Source organism: Acomys minous, assembly GCF_964271855.1.
Source record: "Acomys minous genome assembly, chromosome: 9".
Taxonomy (NCBI): domain Eukaryota; kingdom Metazoa; phylum Chordata; class Mammalia; order Rodentia; family Muridae; genus Acomys; species Acomys minous.
This window is the reverse complement of record NC_140490.1, coordinates 67,390,776-67,397,639: the sequence shown is the minus strand read 5'-3', so window position 1 is coordinate 67,397,639 and position 6,864 is coordinate 67,390,776.

The following is a 6,864-nucleotide window of genomic DNA, read 5'->3' as shown; positions in this document are numbered from 1 at the left end:
CCGCTGCAGAGCATCTGTGCACATGGGCTGAAGGTATTTCTTAGTTGGGCCATATCCTTGTTTCCCACATGTCCCTTCTCCTGCTTCTCTCATACTTCTTAAGCATGCCCCTTCATGAGTGTGTATGAGGACGTCCATCTCAGTTCTGCAATGAGACCGCTCAACATAAAACAGAGGCACGCCAAGTACCATGGGCTTTGGAAACAACACTCCATGTCCTGGGGGCTATGTGAGGTTTTGAAAGGTTACAGCCAGTGCTTGCGGATTGTCTCCTGTGGTTAACTGTGGTGCCCGGGGATGAAGAGGGATACTTTTGCTAGTGCAGAGTCTCTTTCACTTGGAGGCATGTAGGAAAACACAGCCGTAGGACAGACTACGTTGTTTGGTAACTCTCTCTGGGTATGTTTTAATAATTAAAGTGAGATGCCAAGAGCAGCGGCTCTTTCCTGTGATGCAAGCTTTTGGGAGATGGAAGCGGTAAGGTTATGATAAGGTTGAGGCCAAGCTTATATCTAACTTTGACTACAGAGTTAGACCTTGTCTCAACCCCACAGCCCTTCAGTTTTGAAGAACTTCTGTAGAGGAGTTCACTAAGCCCCGACACCCACCAATGTCCGTAGCAGTTAAGTAGTTAGGCCAGATTGACCTGGTAGACTATGGACGAAGGGACCAAACATATTGATACAGGAATGCTCAAGTGAATCTCCTGTATAAGACAGGGGTGTTTGGAGGGCTTAGGATACAGACCGTTTATCGAAGTGATGGGTGCTCGGAGGTGCTGGATTTCACAGAGAGGTGGGCTGTGTCTGTAGGGTGGATGCAAAGTAGATGCTCTTAAGAATGGACTTCTGCCGCAGCAATAAAGATGGCTGGATCTCAGAATAGCATTGAGCCACCAGAAGCCAAATGGTGTTAATTACTGTTATGAGGGTCTCTTGGGGGGGTGTTCTGATTTGTTGTTTGTAACGACGGTTCATAAAACATGTAAATTTAAAAGCTTTATTTGTGCGTGAGTGCGTGAATGTGTGCATGCGCGCATGCGCATGCGCACTCGCGAGGGCGGCCTGGAGACAACTTTCAGTGAGCTTTGCCTTTCCACCGTTATGTGGGTTCTGAGGATTGAATTCACAGAAAGCTCTTTGCCTCCTGACTCATCTTTAAAGATCCAGAATGCTGTATTTTAAAAAGTAAGGTAGAGTTAGAAACTATTGAAGGATTCACTTAACATATTGATGGACTAAGGCCTGGAGAGAGGGCTCAGTGGTTAAGAGCACTAGTTGCTCTTACAGAGGATCCTGGTTCAGTTCCAAGAGTCAACAATGTTAGAATTCTTCAGTCTGCCTACCTATGATGTCACTGCTTACCTGCCACAGGGGTGTGGCCCTCCCTAGGGCCATATAAAAGAACAGGCCTTGCTCCTGATCTCTCTCTCTCTCTCCTCTCTCTCTCTCCCTCTCTCCGTCTCTCTGTCTCTGTCTCTCTCTGGGGTACCCCCACCCCCTTTTCCTTCTCCTCCATGCCCATTTAATAAACTCCTCTACAACATAATATCTGCTGCCTAATACACATTTAGTCCCCTCAACTGGAAAGGTTGAGTGGATCCCCATGGGAAAAAATCTTAAAAGTCCCCAAGCCTGGATGGCTTAGCAATGCTCTGCACCTTCCCCAAAGCAGCTTGTACATGCTATTTGACATTAATGTTTTTAAAATAGCGGGAATCACCAGTGCATCATCTGTGGGTGCAATGCATCCATTCTGTGGTCTGCCTTAGCCAGCTCTTCATCTGTCTTTAGTTCCCACACGTCTCCTTCTCTTAGAGAAAAGGAAAGGCTGGAGTCTGGAGAGACGACTTGGTTAAAAAGCACTGCCTTCTCTTTCAGAGGACTCAGGTTCACTTCTTAGCACTGGCGTGGCAGCTCACAAACATCTGTAACTCCAGCTCCAGTGGCTCTTACACTCTCATCTGGTCTCTGCAGGCATAAACGGAGCACAGAGTTTGACACAGGAAAGCATCTGCCTTAGTCAGGGTTTCTATTGCTGCAACAAAAACACTATGACCAAAAAGCAAGTTGGGGAGGGAAGTGTTTATTCAAGCTACACTTCAACAGCACCAAAGGAAGTCAGGACAGGAACTCAAGCAGGGCAGGAACCTGGAGGCAGGAGCTCATGCAGAAGCCATGGAGGGGTGCTGCTTACTGGCTTGCTTCCCCTGGTTCACTCAGCCTGGTTTCTGATAGCACCCAGAACTACCAGCCCAGGGATGGCCCCACCCACAATGGGCTGGGCCCTCCCCCATTGATCACTAATTGAGAAAATGCCTTATAGCTGGATCTCTTTTCTGAGGATTCTAGCTTGTGTCACATTGATGCAAAACCACCCAATACAGCATTTGTACATAAAAAATTAAAGATCCTATATAGAAGAGACCTTTATGTCACTTTAAGTCCTTCAAACTATTGTTAATGTCCATGTGGTCATTTTGCCAGAGTCCCCCAGATGTTTCACGGGGCTCCTAATCTTCACCTTTACCAGGAAGTCCTAGGGTGCCTCTGAGGGGTTTGGGGTTCTTGTGTCCTGGATTGAGCAGAGACATATTTGCAACAGAATTGGAGGCAGTTGACTGGAAGGTACGTATGCGAGAGAGAGGAAGTGGGCCAGAGCATGAGAGCTGAGCAAAATAGTGGCCCTGCTGCCCAGATGCGATGCTTCAGCTCATTTGCATAGCACTGGGTTTCCTGCAATGCTCTGTTGTATGTAGTCTGACCTATGACTCCGTATGCTGTGTCTCATCTGTATATTCAGTGCCCACCACACAGGTATGTGTTTCAGTGTTGTAAGGACTCACAGCTGCTCTTGGACTCTGTGAGTTACTCTGCCCCAGTGGTTTGAGTCTGTTTCACTGAGCCACAGCTGGAGCTTTCCAACTTTTCCCCTTGCCGTTTTTGTTTTTTCTCATATTTTAATTCCACAACCTCCACGTGATGCTTTTAGGGTCTCACTGTCTGCAGTATCCCCCACTTCAGTTCGAGGAACGGCCTTTACCTAGTCTACTTTTCCAGTTTGGAATTCTTATACATCTTGAGTAGTGCAAATTTGAGACCTGCATGTGGCACTGTTGCACTTTGGTTTTACATAGTCTTATTTTTCGCGAGACTAGATTAGAGTGGAGGGGTTAGAGAGCCAGCTCAGGGGTTGAGAGCACCTGTTATGGAGGGCCGAGGTTTGACTGCCAGCACACACATGGTGGCTTACAGCAGTCTATAATGCCAGGGGATCTGACATTCTTTTCTGACCTCTGTGTGCACCAGGCAGGCATGTGGTTCACAGACATACATGGGTGTAAATGCCCATGGACAACAAATACAAAAAAATCTTAGAAAAAGATTAGAATAAATACCAAGTTTTTTTAATGGTATTTATAGGTGTCTATTATCAAGTTCTGAAATGTTCAGAGTTTTTGTTGGTTTTTTTGAAACAAGGTTTTTCTGTGTAGCTTTGGCTATACTTGACTCACTTTGTAGACCAGGCTAGCCTCAAACTCAGTTCTTAAAGAAGTTGCTAGAGGGATCCCATGGTGGAAAGAAATGTTTCCTTCCTGCCCCTTCTCCATCTTGGGTAATTAATTATCAGTTCTACAAACACCTGCTCCTTCCTGAGTTTGCCAGAGTAGTGGCCAAGTTTTACTTTTTGGCGGTTATTCAGCAGCCAATGGCTTCCTAACAGTCAGGGCTGGAGAGCTATAGAGTTATTCTGTGCATAGAATATTGGGTAGATTATGTCAAATGAAACAGGGCTCTAGACCCTAGCTTTGCAGGTATTTCCTAAGGGCTCTTGCTAAGAGAAGTTCATATCTTTGAGGAGAAGGAGGCCTTTCTCTGTGTGAGCTCTTATCAGTTTGACAGATGTGGTACTTTGAACAGTTATGGCCCCCATAAGTTCACAGGGAGTAGCACTATTAGGTGTTGCCTTGCTGAAGAGAGACTGTCACTGCGGGGGGGGGTGAGTTTTGAGGTTTTAGATGCTCAAGCCAGAGGCCCAGTAGCTCTCTCTCACTTCCTGCTGCCTGTGGATCTAGATGTAAAACTCTTGGTTACCTTTCCAGCACCATGTCTGCCTGAGTGCTGCCACACGTCCTGCCATGATGACACTGTACTAAACCTCTGAACAGTAAGCCAACCCCAGTTGAATGTTTTCTTTTATCTGAGTTGCTGCTGCCATGGTGTCTCTTCAGAGCTATAGAAGCCCTAACTAAGACAGAAGGTATCTGTTCCCCACAGTTATCTTATGGTGGGGGACTGGTATTTGTTGCAATGGGTAACATGCATTTAATTATTCCCCATGTGTCATGGCTTAAAAGCAAAATGTCCCCTGCAGATTCACTTTTAGCTGGTGGTGCTGTTTTGAGAGTTTGTGGAACCTTTGGGAGGTGGGGCCTCACTGGATGGAGTGGGCAGTTGGGCCTTGGCCCTGTGGATTATATATAGTCTTGCCTTAATTCCTGCACCAGACTCTTTGCTTCCTGTTCCTCTGGGAAGAGACCAAGCTGCCTCACCATGAGGCCACCAGATGGGTGATCTTTCACTCTTTGGGGATTTAGCTTTGGTTAGTTGTATACAAACTTTTTAACATGTGAAACTTGGTGGGAAGGCACTTCTCTTTATGGCTAGCCTAGAGCCTTTGTGGTTATTTATCCAACCTCCAATGTTGAGCAGCTACAGGTACTGTGACTGGCATGGTGGGAATTTCCTACCACATAGATGTGGTTATCTGTGAAGTGGCCCTGCATGTACTAGGGAGAAGCCCAGTGCCTGTCTGGGTAGTACATCACTGTAAAGTCTTACAATTCATCATCTTTGTCCCTCAGATAACTGTTACTGGGCTCTCCACCTTGCAGGGCACCTGTGCCTACAGTTGCCAGGACAAAGCTTTGGTGGGCCTCATGTCCCTGCCATGCCCCTTCTACACTGTGAAGGAGTTGCCAGAGGCAGCTGTTCCTCAGCCTCAGCACCACACTTTGCATTTCTCAGCCACATTCTCCAATGACAATGCAAGGCTGGGATTGGATGATGGATGCTCAGGTGATAGAGCTGCAGCAATGGCGCGCTTCCTCTCTAGGTGTCAAGCTCTGAAGGCCACTGAAATTATTTCCACACTTCAACCTGTCTGGTCCAGTCTTCTAAGATTCCTGAGGAGGAGTGTTGGGTGGCTTGCTGTAGAAACTGCTCCCTTCTCTTGGGCTGAGGGCTGTCATTCTAAGCTTATTTCTACTGTTCAGCATTGGAAGGCAGGACACTGTCATAAGAGGGAAGCTTCAGATGATGGCAGAGCTGTGCTCAAAAACTTGGTTGCTGGGGAAATAACCTCTGCCTACTTTATTAAAAAAAAAAAACTAGGTCTGGGGCTGGGGGAATAGCTCAGGGGTTAAGAGTGCTTTCTGATCTTGCAGAGGACTGGAGTTAAGTTCCTAGTACCCTCAGGCTCACAACCAACTATAACTGCAGCTCCAAGGAATCCTGCACTGTCTTCTGCCTTCTGTGCATGCACATGTATACACAACACACACACACACACACACACACACACACACACACACACACACACCATTCCCTTCACTACCACCCTGCCACACCTACCCCCATTCCCAACCCCCATATATTTAATTCTATTTAATATCAATCTCTGGCTGGCACTATGAGTGATCAGCAGGCCCCTGACCCTCAGGAGCTTATAACAACACCAACTTCAAGGTTGGTGACAGTCAGCTCCAAGGATGACAGACAGCTGCAACCACACAAATGGCAACACTGATAGAATTCTTTGGCTGTCTGATAGACATTATGTTTTAAGCCCCTTTTATTTTAAATGTCTTAAAGCCCTATGAAGAAGGGGCTGTCATTATGTCCAAGTCCATTTTATTCAACGAGTACGTGAGACATGAACTAAATAAAGTACCTAAGTCCTACTACTAGTAATTCAAAGATTTACTTTTCTCCATTCTTGTGATTCGCCACCATGGTACACTTGTTCTGGTCTAGCCAGAAAAAAAAACAAGTAAGGCTAGAGGCCAAAATATGAAAGAGATGGCTCAGTGGGAAAGAACACTTGCTGCCAAGAGGTCGGCCTGGAGCTCACATGATGTCAAGGAGAGAACTGATTTCTCTAAGTTGTCCCCTTATCCCACACATGCACAACGCACTAGAAATATCTAAGTTTATAATTGCCACCAAAGTAAAGAACATTTTGCAGGCTCTCTTCCTTAAAAGGCAGCCTTTTTAAAGGAGGGTACATGTTGCATCTTGGATAAAAGGGTAGCACAAAGCAGGAGATGCATTAGAAATGGAAACAATGCCATGGGAAAGTTGAAAGGTGCTTGGGATTCTGACCCATAGACTCTTGCTTTGGTGGACAGGAAGCAAGGCCAGGGTGCAGGTCAGTCTTGGCTCCTTGGAACTTGGTTTCTCAGTTCCCTTGGCCAACCTCACCTCATAGAAAAAAGGAGCAGGGTAAAGCCTGACATGCTTCCCTGTGGCACCCTGGCAGTCTTCTGCATGGCTCCAGAAGCAGAGCAGTGTAAATGACCTCCCTCACTTGTTGATTCGCTTTCTCCTAATGTTGAATCAACATGGTCTGGCCATGCAGACTCCAGTCTGGGAAGTCAATAAAGTCAGATTCTATTTCAGGTCTTTTCTGGGATAAGTAGCTGGCTGGGAGTCACAGTCATTCTGAGCAGCTGAAAATAACTAACAAGACATTTTAATGAGTTAATAAGTCTTTCTCACTGAACTACATGGAGAGACATAAAACATCACACTTAAGCTACTTGCCAGCCTTAATTAAACTTGATGCTGAAAAGGTCAGTGCCCC